This window comes from Terrapene carolina, unplaced genomic scaffold (assembly GCF_002925995.2).
Source record: "Terrapene carolina triunguis isolate 2854851 unplaced genomic scaffold, T_m_triunguis-2.0 Scaffold58, whole genome shotgun sequence".
NCBI lineage: Eukaryota > Metazoa > Chordata > Testudines > Emydidae > Terrapene > Terrapene triunguis.
Window position 1 is genome coordinate 95,165,366 of NW_020664409.1, and position 14,582 is coordinate 95,179,947.

Sequence of the window (14,582 nt, forward strand, 5' to 3'; positions counted from 1 at the left end):
ATTTTCAGAAAAGGTGGGATTTCCTGATAGCAGGAGAATGGTAGGATTGGCTCTGAGGTTCAGGAAACATCCCTCATTGGCGATCCTGGCTCCCCACTGCTGACTTCCTCCATTATGGTCACTGGTGCCAAAGAAACATGCTCTGGGTGTCCAGAACTGCATAGGCTCTAGAGAGCTCTTGGCTTGTCCAGCTAGAGGATTGTTGTCTTAGGCATTGCAGAGGGGAGCAGAGAGAAGATTGGTGGAATGGCCTGTCTGTATCTTCAGTTTATGCAAATGAAAGGGGATGGCTACTTTGAGCATCTTGGCTTTGATAGGCAGCCTACGGAAGGAGGCTATGGAGGGCAGAGTTGAGAGCCAGCATCTGCTCACATGGGGCTTCTCGTAGTGCTCTCTCTCTCGTGAAGGCCAAATTGTAGCACCCACGACTTAGAGGACAATGCGCCGGAATGGTTTGTGACCGGCAGGGTAAGTATTGGTTAAGGCTGTGCTTTCAGGGATCATTTCTCTAGTTGGTGACTGGAGAAGGGTGGTTATAAAGGCCTGGCCTTGCTAACCACAATGAGGAACTGTAGTGTTTCTTTCTGAGCATGACAATGGCAGAGAGTGCTGTTCTGTGGTAGCTGCTTTCTGCTGTGGAAGAGTGTCTTGCTCTTCCTGAGAAGAGCAGGGGAAAGAAACACAGTCTGAGTGGCTAGCTTTGAACTTGTCCTGTTGGGTGTGGAAAAAAGTTTGGGTGTGGCTACTGGGAGTTGTACTCCTTGTAGGTTTGGTGTGCTGAGTTCTCAGCAGTGAAATCCTCCATCTGCTTTCAGGTGTTGTGTGACTGGGCAGTATCTATCAGCAGGCTTTAGAGAAGGGCTTTCTTTGTGTGCATTACTGTGTTTCCATTACATCCTTACTTCTAGTCTCTGCAATCAGCAGGTTTACCATAAAAAGATTGTCTTTGATCTCTTGCTTGTTCTACTTCATCTGAATAGCTATTTCTCCTTTCTTCACTGAGTCTGACAATGCTTCTCCCCATGGCACCTGCCAATTGTCCTCCACACTGGAAGAAATGGATGAGGCTTCCCTGCTAACACCACCGGAGCCACTGGCACTTGGGAAGATTTTGTCTGTTCCCACCTGGCATTTCAGAGATCAGGACAGCAGCCTGTATTCCCGCCATTCTTGCTCTCTAAGGAGCCTAGAACACGCCACCAACTCTAGGTTACACAGTGCCAAGCAACTTTCTTTCAAGTGAATAGCGATTGGACATTTTGACAGGGTTTATTGAGACTCTGGTCTGTTTCAAAGGAAAGCCTATGGCCATATATCCTTGCTTTAAAGTAAAAGCTTCTGGAGTGGTTTCCAGAAAAATTGGGAGCTCCTGCTCCCTGGAGAATGGTGAGACTAATTGGTGACTGGAGAAAGAGAGCTGCAGAAGGCTGGTCTTGCTATCTATGATGAGGTACTGTAGTGTTTCTTTCTGACCATGAGTGTGGTAGATAGTGCTGTTCTGTGACAGTTACTTTCTGCTGTAGAAGAGTGTCTTGCTTTTCCTCAGAAGAAGGGAGCAAGGTCTGAGTGGTTAGCTTTGAGCTTATTGTGCGGGTGTGTGAAAAAGGGTGTGGATGCTGGGATCTGTACTGCTTGTGGATTAGGTTTGCTGAGCCCCCAGCAATGAAATGCTATCTTTGGTCTCAGGTACTGTGTGAGTCAGCTGTGTTTTTCAATAGTTTTAAGGAAAGGGCTTTCTTTGTATGCGTAGTGTGTTTCTTTTATGTTTTTGCTCCAAACTCTGTAGTCAGCAGGTTTACCATAGAAAGACTATCTTTATTCTCTTGTTTGTTCTGCTTCATCTTCATAGCTACTTCTGCTCCTTTGCTAAATCTGACAGATTATCTCTTCATGGCACCCTGTCAATTGTCCTCCACACTGGAATGAATGGATGATTCTTCAATGCTAACAACACGGGATCCACTGATGCTTGGGAAGTTTTTGTTTCTTCCCACTGGTATTTCTAAGATCAGGAGAACAGCAACTAGCATTCCCACCACTCACACGCTCTGGGGAGCATTTTTGAGATCAGAAGGATAGTGGCCAGTATTCCCAAAATTCAGCGTCCATGAAAAGCCTAGAATACATCACCAACTCTAGGTTACATACTGCTGAGCAACTTTCATCCAGGTGAATAGTGATTAGAAATTTTGGCATGGTTTATCTGGACTCTGGTACAAATCAAAGGAAAGCATCTGGTATATATCCTGGCTTTTAAGTAGTATCCCACATTTTCTTTTTTTATTTGTAAAAAGAAATCTAGGATTTTTTCAGTTTATTTTCCAAACATTAAACCTGGGATGAAATCATGATAAAAATAAAAAAAATAAGAAAACCATGAAAAATCAGTGGAAGAGGGAAGGAAAAAAAAGCTTTTGTAATATACACATTTTACTACAGTATAATTGAAACTTCTTTTTTTAATGCACAAAGGTATATTTTGTCTCTCTCAGAGCTTGTAGTTTTTCCCCAGAAATTCTGGTTTGTGTATACGTGTATAATTTTCTTCAAAGTATCCTCTTGCTGGCTTAGAGGTAGTCCACCTTTGAAAATACGCACTCTGCATCAGCAGATCCTGGGATACACTCAAAGCTCACCGTGCCACTTTGCTGAAGTTGGGAAGTGTGTCTTGATGACTGTTCCAAAAAGCCAGCACATCCAGTTTTGCATTGTCAGGGTTAGGAAAGTTGATGTAAGTAGTAAATTCCCCTTTCAGATTTGAAAGTTCATCTTTAGTAACAGAGCCACTGTCAGTTGAGCTACTCTGGCATAATGGTTGTAGTTCTGCTGCTCAACTCACTTTGAGAAAGGGGGTGAAACACCTGGATGACATTCCAAAAAGAATATTCAGCAGTTTCTGATTTAGAACCAACAAACTCAGGATGATCTAGGAGATGCTTTAGCATAGTCCACGCATTATTTACATGGCAGGCAGCAAAGTACAAGGTCCTATCTCCTAGAACTGGAAGGGACCCCAAAAGGTCATTGAGTCCAGCCCCTGGCCTTCACTAGCAGGATCAAGTACTGATTTTTGCCCTAGATCTCTAAGTGGCCCCCTAAAGGATTGAACTCACAACCCTGGGTTTAGTAGGTCAATGCTCAAACCACTGAGCTATCCCTCCTCCCCCAGTATAGCAACACAGGAGTAGGTAATCAGCAGTTGGCTCTGCACTAGTCTCTCATTGTAAAACAAAGCCTTCAACTTGTTTGCATGCTTGAAAATGGCCCCGAATCCAATGATGCAAAATTTCACTTCTTTCATTTCTTCTGTAACAGTAGCTGCTGATGGCACAATGTTGAGCAAGACAGGTAATATGTAACAGCTCCGGTTTCTGATTGAGTTTAATCTCCTGTGTAAATTTAGCTATGTCGGAAGCAGAATCTGTGTTAGTTGTGGCCACATTTCCCCAAGTTAACTGGTACATCTCAAACATCTCAGTTATTGTTGTGTCGACAAAACCAGTGTCAGCAGAGGGGATGAATGTCACCTCAGCACAAAACAATGCAGATTTATTCACTTTGAAATCAAAAAACAAAAACAAAAGGCCAAGAATCGAATGGTCGAAAGCATCAGGAGACTAATCAAAAATCAGACTAGACATCACATTTCCAGCAATTCATTCCATCATTTTAGCTACTAAAGCATCATCATTTTCTTTCAGATACTTACGAGTGAAGTTGTCCACATTAGGGAGGGTTTTTGCTGCTGGACACTATTGTTGCACAAAGTCACCAATAGGCCCCCCAGCAATTAACAGTGGTTGTCCAGCAAAACAAAGATCACACACACATTCATGGCTATATTCTCTCTTTCATTAAAGCCCTGGTGAAAGCTCCTGATACTGACTGTTTATCCCAAAGCTCACTTTCTTCTTTAAGCTTCTTGTGTTGCTTGCTTTTTATTCTGTCAGCGTGCGTACTGACCTCAATGCTGCTGTACTTGCAATGCAATGCATCCTTTTCACTCCTGTCTTTATGTGTCTTGAAAAGTTCTAAGGACTGATTTTCTTGTTGGTATTCAGGCATAGATTTGTGTTTTCGCCCCATGTTTACCTTTTTACCTTATCTTTATCTGTGGAGGATTGATTAAATTCAGTGCCACACTAAACAGATGCAAAGAAATAGGCAGGCAGTATCTCCTTGTGAGCCAATCATATCATGATATTCACATTGTTTGATTTTTCTGACCTCTGATGTGTGTGTGTGTTCTGTATTTTACACTGCGAGACTGCTTCAATCTCAGAGCTTCAGGACACAACAATCACGTAAAGCGTTAATGTTTAAATAAGTACCCCAAAAATATTGAATGGCTTGATAAATGGGTGTAAATCAGTAAAATCTGAACTCCTTTAATTAAAAAACCTGGTAATTTATCAGTGAACATCAGTAAAAACTGAAAACACAGAACACTACTTTTAAGTCAAAGCTTCTGGGGTGGTTCCCCCCAAAATTGGGAGTTCCTGCTCCCTGGAGAATGGTGAGACTGGTTCTCAGGTTCAGGAAACACCCCTCTTTGGAGCCTGGCTCCCCACTGCTGACTTCCTGCATTATGGTCACTAGTGCCAAAGAAACGTGCTCTGGGTGTCCAAAACTGCATAGGCTCTAGTTTCTAGAGAGCTCTGGGCTTGGCCAGCTAGAGGATTGTTGTCTTAGGCTCTGCAGAGCAGGGAGAAGGAGAAGATTGGTAGAGTGGCCTGTCAGTGTCTTCAGTTTATGCAAATGAAAAGGGATGACTACTTTGAGCAGCTTTGCTTTGCTAGGGAACCTACAGAAGGGGGCTATGGAGGGCAGAGTTGAGAGCTAGGATCTGTTCACGTGGGGCTTCTCATAGTGCTCTCTCTCTTGTGAAGGCCAAATTGTAGCAACCACCAGTTAGTGAGCAATGCACCAGAATGGTCTGTGACTGGCAGGGGGTGTTTGTTAAGGCTATGCTTTCAGGGGGGTTATTTCTCTAGTTGCTGAGTGGAGAAAAATAGCTATAAAAGGTTGGTTTTGTTAACCTTGATATGGCCTTGTGGTGTTTCCTTCTGAGCATAAGAATGGTAGAAAGCACTGTTGTGTGATAGTTGTTTTCTACTGTAGAAGGGTGTTTTCTTCTTCCTCAGAAGAGCAGGAGAAAAGAACACAGTCTGACTGGTTATCTTTAAGTGTGCTCTACTGGCTGATGAAAAAGTGTTTGGGTGTGATGGCTGGGAGCTGTGCTGCTTGGGAGTTTGGTGTTCTGAGCCTCCAGTGGTGAGATGCTCTGTCTGTTTTTCTTTTGCTTGTTTTGCATTATCTTCATAGCTATTTCTGTCCTTCCACTAAGTCTGACAGTTCCTGTCTCCATGGTACTTGTTGATTGTTCTCCACACTAGGATGAATTTATAATGCTTCCCTGCGAACACTACTGGAGCCACTGATGCTTGGGACTATTTTGTCCGTTTCCTCCTGGCAATTTGGATATCAGAGGGTAGCAGCCAGCATTCCCATCATTTACTCTCTCTGAGGAGCCAAGAACACGTCACCAACTCTAGATTACACACTGCCGAGCAACTTCCATCTAGACAAATAGCGATTAGACATTTTGATGGGGTTTATCTGGACTCTGGTCTGGTTCAAAGGCAAGCCTATGTCTATATATCCTTGCTTTTTTGGAGCAGTTCCCCGGGGTGGGAGGGTTTCCATGCCTCATCACACATCTGCCCATCATGTCCAGCTACTTTGGCTGTGTGAGGGCAGAGGGATGTTGCCCTAAAACCTGAATATGCAACATGCATGCCCAGCTGTTGCTCGATGAGTTGGTGCAGTAGCAGTCTCCAAAAGGCACACAGTGCCAACTTTTCCAAACACTGACCTTAATGTGGGTCATTCCTCAGCGATTCGGAATTAAAGGAAAAATGGCCAGCACTTGGCAGGAGCAGGCTGAGGTATTAGTTAATTAAATTCCTTGTAGTTTTTCCTTTCATAATAATGCTAAATCCAGGGATAAGTTGCTTGGCAACAGCTCTGGCTACTACTATTCTTCCAACCCTTGCTTTTAGGCTTGAGATTAAACGTACTTGAGTATGTAAATCACCAGCTGAGGCCTGGCGGATTTTATGTATTTCTTAGAAAAGAGCCAAACATTAATTGATAATACAATGCGCTTTCATTTACGTTTGAATAATAAAGCAGTGCGATCACTGTTCAGAACTCAGCCCTCAGCCAGCTCCATCTATTATTCATGGTTTCAAAATGTAATAAAGATACGTACTTAATATCTGTTTTCCAATTAAAGTTTATGGCTGGAGGTTGATGATGGCTGTATTTTTGGCAGTTCTTTTTAATTTTCTTCAAATGCTTCCCTGGGAATTCCAGAGGCAGTTTCAAACATAAAGACGTTGGGTGTTTTAAAAAAAGTGATGATGTATTTTGTGGCCGAAATGGTATATATGAACATATGTGGAAATTGTCATCTATGGTGGCTAAAGGTAGGCACTTAAATAGATATCTGGGCACTTGAGCCAAAGTAGCTTGGCTTTCCAGTGGTCCTGAGCAGCCACATTTCCCACTGACGCTGACGGGAATTGGATGCACCTTAGATAAGTAGCTTAATTTTTCAGATGGTTAGCATCTGGGGCTCACAATGTGACTCGTGAAAAATACTAATATCATTCTGGGCTGTATTGACAGGAGTGTTGTATCTTAGACATAGGCAGTAATTGTCCTGCTCTACTCATCACTGGTGAGGCCTCAGCTGGAGTACTGTATCCAATTCTGGGTGCCATACTTAAGGAAAGATGTAGACAAATTGAAGACAGAGGAGAGCAACAAAAATGACAAAAGGTTTAGAAAACCTGACCTATAAGGAAAGGCTCAGTGTTCGGTCTTGAGAAAAGACAACTAGGAGACGACTTGATAACAATCTTCAAATATGTTAAGTGTTATAAAGAAAACCGAGATCAATTTCCATGCCCAGTGAAGGTAGGACAAGAAGTAATGGGCTTAATCTTTAGCAGGGGAGACTTAGGTTAGATATTAGGAAAAACTTTCTAACTATAAGAGTAGTTAAGTTTTGGAACAGGCTTCCAAGGGAGGTCGTGAAAACCCCATCACTGGAGGTTTTTAAGAACAGGTTGGACATTCACCTCGCAGGGAAGATCTAGCCTTTCCTGGTCCTGCCTCAGTGCAGGGGACTGGGCTTGATGACTTCTCAAGGTCCCTTCCAGTCCTACATTTCTATGAAGCATTGGTGCCCTCAGTGCGTATAGACTGGGGCTCTCAAGGGTTCTGTTGCCTGGTGTTCCAGGGGGTTGGACTAGATGATCTCCTGAGGTCCCTTCCAACCCTAATATTCTATGATCTATGATCTATGATCTATGATCAGGCCATTCATGGCTCTTCACAGCATTGCAGCCTGCTACGCTAAAGGAAAAGAGGCTGCAGTGCTTCTGGAAAAAGGAAGGTAGTTGGGGAAGTGAACAGTGGAATGTAGAAGGGGTATTGAATGATTTAACTGCTTGTTTCCTGATTGGCATTGGTGGACTATGCTGCCTCACAACCGTAGGGCCTGATCCAAAGCCCGCTGACATCAATGAAAAGCCCTTAATTTGTAAGCACTCCAGGGCAGGAATAGTCTTTACTTGTTCCCATGGACTCAACAGCAACAAATTATATGTGTGGGGGCTTATCTGTGATAGTTCAGCCCTGCTGGTTAGAAGCTAGTAACACAGACTGAACACTGCAATTATTTTTTTTGCCCTCTTTTATTCCAATTACACCCTACACAGTCTTGAATCTTTTTTTTTTTAAATTGCAATGTCGGTTTTTCTAGAGAAGGACGTTCAATGAGGTTCTTAAAAGGAGTTTAACATGAGGGTAGTGTCTCATAACCCCCCTATGAGTTAACTGGAAATGGAGGAATGTATTAACATTTTTATTGACTGCATTTCCCCCTCAATCAAACTGACTGTCGTTCCTTCTTCTCCAAGCATTTAGAAATAAAAGGGGAGGCAATTAAAAAGAGCCCTGGCTGAATGCAGCTCCACAGGGGACTATATCCTAAGCCGCTAGCCCTGTATACAGCTGTAGTAGCACAGCCTGGATCACAGCTCCAGGTAATGGGAAGAGAGCAGGCTTGTGGAACCAATGCTTGGGCTGCACCAGTCCCTGAGTGCCTGCCAGCAGAGTTGAGAGCTAGGATCTGTTCACGTGGGGCTTCTCATAGTGCTCTCTCTCTTGTGAAGGCCGAATTGTAGCAACCACCAGTTAGTGAGCAATGCACCAGAATGGTCTGTGACTGGCAGGGGGTGTTTGTTAAGGCTATGCTTTCAGGGGGAGGGGTCATTTCTGTAGTTGCTGAGTGGAGAAAAATAGCTATAAAAGGTTGGTTTTGCTAACCCTGATATGGCCTTGTGGTGTTTCCTTCTGAGCATAAGAATGGTAGAAAGCACTGTTGTGTGATAGTTGTTTTCTACTGTAGAAGAGTGTTTTCTTCTTCCTCAGAAGAGCAGAAGAACACAGCTGCATGAACAGGGGAAAGCATGCTGCACCCTTTTAAAGGATGTAGCAATTGACTTCCCGCTCCCCTACAGCACAGCAATAGTGCGCCAGAAACACGGTGTCTCTGAGGCCCACTGCCTCCTAGTGCTTCCCATAGCAAACCATGCACATAGGCACACTCTCCCTATGTGTGCCATGCCCCTTACTCAGGGCTATGCTTGGACTCAATCTATCCTTAGCGTTACTGACTTGACTTCTGTGCCATATCCTGTGAGCAGAGCTTGTGCATCAATGGAGCTTGTGCAGACTGTTCAGGGCAGGGGCTAGTAATCTGTCATTTGGGTTGCAAGTCTGGAGAGGAAGTGGTAGGTGGCTTTAAGTCACCTTTGCTATCCCGACACCAGGCTAGTTTCTGGCATAGGTTAGAGCCTGTTCTACTCAACCTTACAGCCTTTAGGGTCCATGAAGGCAGCTGGGCACATGGAAACCCCATCCACAGCCCTGCTTCCTTGGTCATGCAGTCCTCTAGTAGAGGGGATGGCTCTGAAGCCACTACAGTAGCTGTATGCCACCAGAGGAGGCAGGGGAAAACTCCAGTGGCTAGTTAATCTGTTTAGGGGTGCTTCCCTCGACCTGTGGAACAGGGCAAAAAAGTCCTAATGTCCCAGGGTATCAGGTCACTTGTCTTTATCTGCACTTTGTTTTGGGCCTAGCAAGGTTTTGCATCTTTAATATTAATAATGAACAATGTTGCAGCAGCCTAACTTGCCCCACTCTACAAACTGACTTCCAGAATCCAAGATCAGCAAGTGTCAGAATCTCCAGCAGTGCCCCGCCTCAGAGCCCAGTAGGATGGCCCCCAGGGTAGGGAGTTATCGAGAGGAAGGCGTAATGTTATTCCCATGCTTTACAAACCTCCTAGATACTTTAAAATTCATGTTTCTGTTACAGAACAGCTGAGTTTTAGATTTGCCTATTCTATTCCCCTTTTCTCTCTATGCAGATGCCACCAGCCTCCTGGTTCCTTTTGCTCAATTTCTCCAATTTCTGCATAAGCCCTTTAATAACATTCTTTGAGGTTTCAGTGCTTCTTCCCTTATTAGTACTTTCAAATCCCAAATTTAATCTGTTAGATAGTTCATTTCATTTGCAAGCACACTCATCCTTTTTGTCTCTCTCCTCAACCTGGTCTTTATGCTTTGAGCTTTCCTTTCTTCTCTTCAATACTGCTGTGTAGCTGGCATTCCCCCATGAGCTCTTTCTCATGAGTCTATTGTTTCTGCAAGAACATTGTTTGGATGAAATCTGCCCCATCTGTATAGGCTTTATGTACCCCAAAATGACATTAATATGCCACAAAAGTAAACGCCTCTCTTTATATCAGTTCTCCATCCATACATTCAAGTTACTATTGCGTCTTGGCCTTGTTTTCTCCTGAACAAGTCATAGGTAATAATGAAGAGGAACAATTACAAAGGTTGTCCTGACCCTTGTTCCCTATGCTTTACATTTGCTTCCTGTAATTCCTGGTCAGAAATAGCTCAGTTCTGATAACCTTCTAGGCACACCGCAAGACATGTTGTCTTAGGAGAGCTGCTAAAAAGAAAGCAAATATTGTTGCAGGTGATGTTTAAAGAAAAAAAGCGGGGGAATTCGGTGTATTTTTGTGCTACTCGGTTATTGCTGTATTTTAATACCCTAAAGAGTTGCTGCTGCATTTTTTGATTTGTTGGGCCTTATTCTCATTTGCTGTAAGAAGGCCACTACTTTACACCACTCTGGCAGGGTCTTTGTGTGAATGAAATTCTAGCCCATTGTGGTTTTAAAGTATGTATCAGAGGCCTTGCATGTTCAGTTAGGAGCTTCTTGTTACTGCTATGTTACAAATCTAAAGAATAAATTCACTTATTTTTTAAATGTAGAAAACTTATAAACACCTCTTCCTCCTCATCTATTTGTTTAATCAACATGGAGAATGGAATAAAGAAGAAAAGGGAATTTGGGAAAATATTTTTGCATTCAGGAAGAGATTAGAAGAGAGCAAATGCAAAAGAGAAGAGGATTCAATTGGGTTTAATATGTAACACAATCACATGCTGAAACCCTTGCTTATCCCACTGCAGATGAGACTGTTTATTTTAGAGGGGAAACAGGTTAGAGAGGACATAAGGGTACACAGGATGTTCAGAACAGTGACTGGAATATAGTAGATCTGGGACTTCAATTCACTTTCTTTTATTAGGGGAACAAAGGGACAGCCAATACAAATGAAAGGCAGCAAATTTAAAACTAATAAGATATTTTTTCTTTCAATCCACAATTAGCCTGTGGAACATATTGCCATGAAATAATGATGAGACCAAGAGCGTAGCAGGATTCAGGGAACCAGGCATTTATATGGATAGCGAAAACAGACAGACTTAAAGCAGTAAGACTTTTTTTTTTAAATGGGAGGGCATATAAACTTCAGGTTTCAGGGGACAAGCCAACCTCTGAGTCAGTGGTTCTCAAAGTTTTCCATTCTGGGAAGCGCCTCTTAGTCACCCTACCATTTAGCAATATGGTGGGGAGGGAGTGTGATTGCAATCCCCAACACCTGTTTATGACCCCCCAGGCTAGGAAAAAACTTTCCCTTTGAGGAGTGTATGAAGCATCAGCTTTTATATTTATACATGTCAAGAGTCTGCTTTCAATGAGGCAGCTTTACATTCCATCCTCTGCACTGCACCATCATATTATTTAAGATCTCTGCTGCAGCTTTAGGTTGTTCCTTCACTGAGTTTTAAACCTCTGCTGTCCAGTGGCTCTGTGTTGTAAAGTGAGGGATTCAGTGTGTCGTTCTTGTCTCTGCATACAGATGCTTAAAGTATTCAAAGTCAGTACGAAAGGTTCAGCAGTAAGGCTGAAAGATATGTTACCAGAATAAATGGTACAGCCATGCAGGGAATGAGATACATCTGACTGACAGATGATATGTTATTTCATATATATATATGAAAAAAATGCTCAGCAATCATAGATTATTTGTCTGCAATTTTTCCATCATTTCTCACAAGTAATTGTTAGCATTATTTGACATCCATCTTCCAATTTGCTGCAGTGATGGACTCCAGCCTGCCAAGCAGAGGGATGAAATCCTGCTTATCTCTGTTTTCTTATCTTCCCTCTAAATAAAACCCTGCTACATACAAGTGTCTTGGACAGAGAACTACTTGTTATACCAAGTCACTTCCTGGTCTTTCAGCATTCAATTTCTTGATGTACCCCAACACTCAAGTTTTTCTTGTGTTCTGTCAAGCAATGGAGATGAAGGCAACACACCATGACTTGCTTACTGGCTCATGCTTCATATTTAATTGTTTAAATTGTTCATTGTGTGCTATATTTAGTTCCTAACTATTTATCAAAACTGAGTTTCAGTTGGTTAATCTATAAAAAATCGGGGGGAGGGGGGGTGTTGTGGCTGGGTGAACCTGAAAAGATTCTGAGGTACTTATCTGGACCAGGGCCAGCTCTAGCTTTTTTGCCGCCCCAAGCAAAAAATAATATATATATATATAAAAAGGGCGGCCGGACTGCCGAAGCAAAAAAAAAAGAGAAAGAAAAAACGGCAGCCGCAGGGAGCGCGAGGAGGGTGGTCAAGGCGGCTTGCAGGGGGGTGAAGGGCGCCAGGGCGGCGCCTCGCAGCCAGGCAAGAGGGGCTCCCCCCTCCGGCCTTGGGGTGCTTCTCCCGGCAGGGCAGGCGGAGCCCCCGGGGGCTGCAGGAGGTGCTGGCTCAGCCGCTCCTTTAAAGGCGGCTCAGCTGGGCCGGGCTCAGAGCGGCACGGGAGGCGGAGGCCGGTGCAGGCGGCGGGGAGTGGCTCATCCCGGGGAGCCCGGCGGCACGGTGAGTGGTGGGGATCGCTAGTTCCTGCCCTCCCCCCCCCCCGGGCCGGGGTCCGTGCCCCTGCAGGGCTGCGCTGGGACTGGCGGAGCGTGGGGAGCCAGCCGGGGGCACCGGGCTGCCAAAGCAAAAAAAAAAAAGAACCACGGCAGGGTGGCCGGAATGTGCCGCCCCGAGATTGGCCGGAATGCCGCCCCTTACCATGTGCCGCCCCAGGCACGTGCTTTCTCGTCTGGTGCCTGGAGCCGGCCCTGATCTGGACTTATTTATCCAAGTCATTTTGTTTTGGAGATTGGGATGGAAGACTGTTGTATCTAATACTAGCTGAATACAGCTATAGTTCGTAAATTCAGTATATACTTAAGAACACTGGAAGGGGTTTAGGAAATAAGGCAGGATGTTCTCAGATACAGCAATGAAGGCCATAAATACCTAGGCAAGTAGATAGAAAGAGAAGAAAGAGTGAAACAAAAGTTAAATCTCTTGCCTTCTATGGTTTATTTGAATAAAGAATCCAGTTTAATGTTGCTCACTGCTTGACTACTACAGTCAAAATTATAACAAGATTTCCTAATCTCACTAAAAGCCTGATCTTTCCAGCACTTCCTGGTTCTGACTAGGTTAGACACAGCCTCACAAAAAAGTCTTCCTATTACAACCACGAAGGAAATAAATAAATAAAAATGAACCAAACTGTTTTGAACCCCAAAAAATAAGCAGGGATTTGGTTGTGTTCATTTCTGGAGAATGGCTGACTGATTTTAACTCTGTCCAAACTGGCTGACCCATGCACATTGTGGTTATGTGCAGAGAGCTGACTAACAAGAACTAGTGACTACCTGTGGTGGGTTGCACTCATCTCTTGAGCACCCCTGTGCCATCCAGTCTTGGTGCTGCCATTCTCTTTGGCTACCAGCACCTCCTGCAAGTTGTCAGCTGGCCTCTGGGGTCTGTGACTCAGCCAAACAACTGGGTCACATACTCCAAAAGCCATTCCAGGGTATAACAAACTCAAAGAAAAAAAATTAGAAACAGTTCCTTGCCCTTCAGGGCCAATTATAAACAAGATAGGCTCTTCCCCTTTCTGTGTTAAATTCCCTCTCTGGGATTGAATCAGCAGGGTTCCTTCTTAATCCTTGCCACCAATAGTGGCCAGTAATTGGCACTTCGTTGGCTCCAGCTAGGAAATTACTTGCTGTCCGCAGGCAAATCCTTTTTATTTCAGCCTGCTGGGCCTTGTTTGGCTGTTGCTGGTCCCCAGCCCTTCTGGCTGCTGGACAACCAGATTCCAAAATGGCTGCTCTTTTCTTCACCAATAACTCTTTTAACTGTTTTTTGGGGTGGGATGCAGCAGAGCAGCAGGGCCTCCATTAGGTTGCCACGAGAGCCTGGTACACTCAGTCACACTGTCCATGTAGTCTCTGTTGACAAATATTAAGATTTATGTCATTGTTGCTACCATATAACTAGCCCTTAACAACAAAAACAAGACTTGCCTTAATTCTGCAAAAATAGCAGATTATCAGTAGTGAGTGAAATTGCTTAAAAAAGTTAACTCCCAAGTCGGCTCAAAACTATTTCCCATTTCTAGGTTCTGAATGTTGTTTATCACCATTGTATATGTATGAATTTCCACAGATCCCTGATGGATATCTACTGTTGCTGTTCTGTTACCCCTTGCATCCTTCAGATTCTCAGGTATTCATGGATCTCATGGGATCTGTGGATTCAGAGAGCAGAACTCCAGCTTCTGGACTGGTAGGGCAGACTCCACTGTGTGCACTTGTGTACATGGTTACAAAAGTTACATGGGCACCAGTGAATTGGTCCCATTTGTTTTTTTCCCCTTATATCTATCTCCTAAATGTCTATTCTGCTTTGCTTCAAAACATCTTAGGAAAATTCTACCTTTAGATCAAGCCTGCCAGACTGCAGGTGGATTAATTTAGTTTTGACAAAGCTGGGGAGAGGAGTCACTCACTACTGATAATGGGTTTAAAACTGGAGGCTTGTTTCACCCTTATCTGTGCAAGGGATTAGCACCTCTCTATTATGCAATGAATATATAATTGATATATGCTATAGATAGAAATAAAATATATACATCTTAGTTCAGCTGATTAAATATTTTATTTATTGCATGCATCGTTATGAGTTGATTGTAATATTTTTTTTCTAAATAGTGAAAGTTAAAAAT

General features: G+C 43.6%; 3 non-coding genes and 1 pseudogene across 3 annotated transcripts; all 4 read left to right on the top strand.

The window, feature by feature from the left end:
* The first annotated feature begins 481 nt into the window (after positions 1-481).
* On the top strand, positions 482-695 carry LOC112101736. The gene has a single exon (XR_002907688.1). It is a non-coding gene; the product is annotated as a small nucleolar RNA U3 (small nucleolar RNA).
* A 693-nt stretch (positions 696-1,388) lies between these two features.
* Positions 1,389-1,571, top strand: LOC112101733 (annotated as a pseudogene).
* A 3,390-nt stretch (positions 1,572-4,961) lies between these two features.
* On the top strand, positions 4,962-5,177 carry LOC112101732. The gene has a single exon (XR_002907686.2). It is a non-coding gene; the product is annotated as a small nucleolar RNA U3 (small nucleolar RNA).
* A 3,141-nt stretch (positions 5,178-8,318) lies between these two features.
* On the top strand, positions 8,319-8,537 carry LOC113405982. The gene has a single exon (XR_003369592.1). It is a non-coding gene; the product is annotated as a small nucleolar RNA U3 (small nucleolar RNA).
* Positions 8,538-14,582: the final 6,045 nt, after the last annotated feature.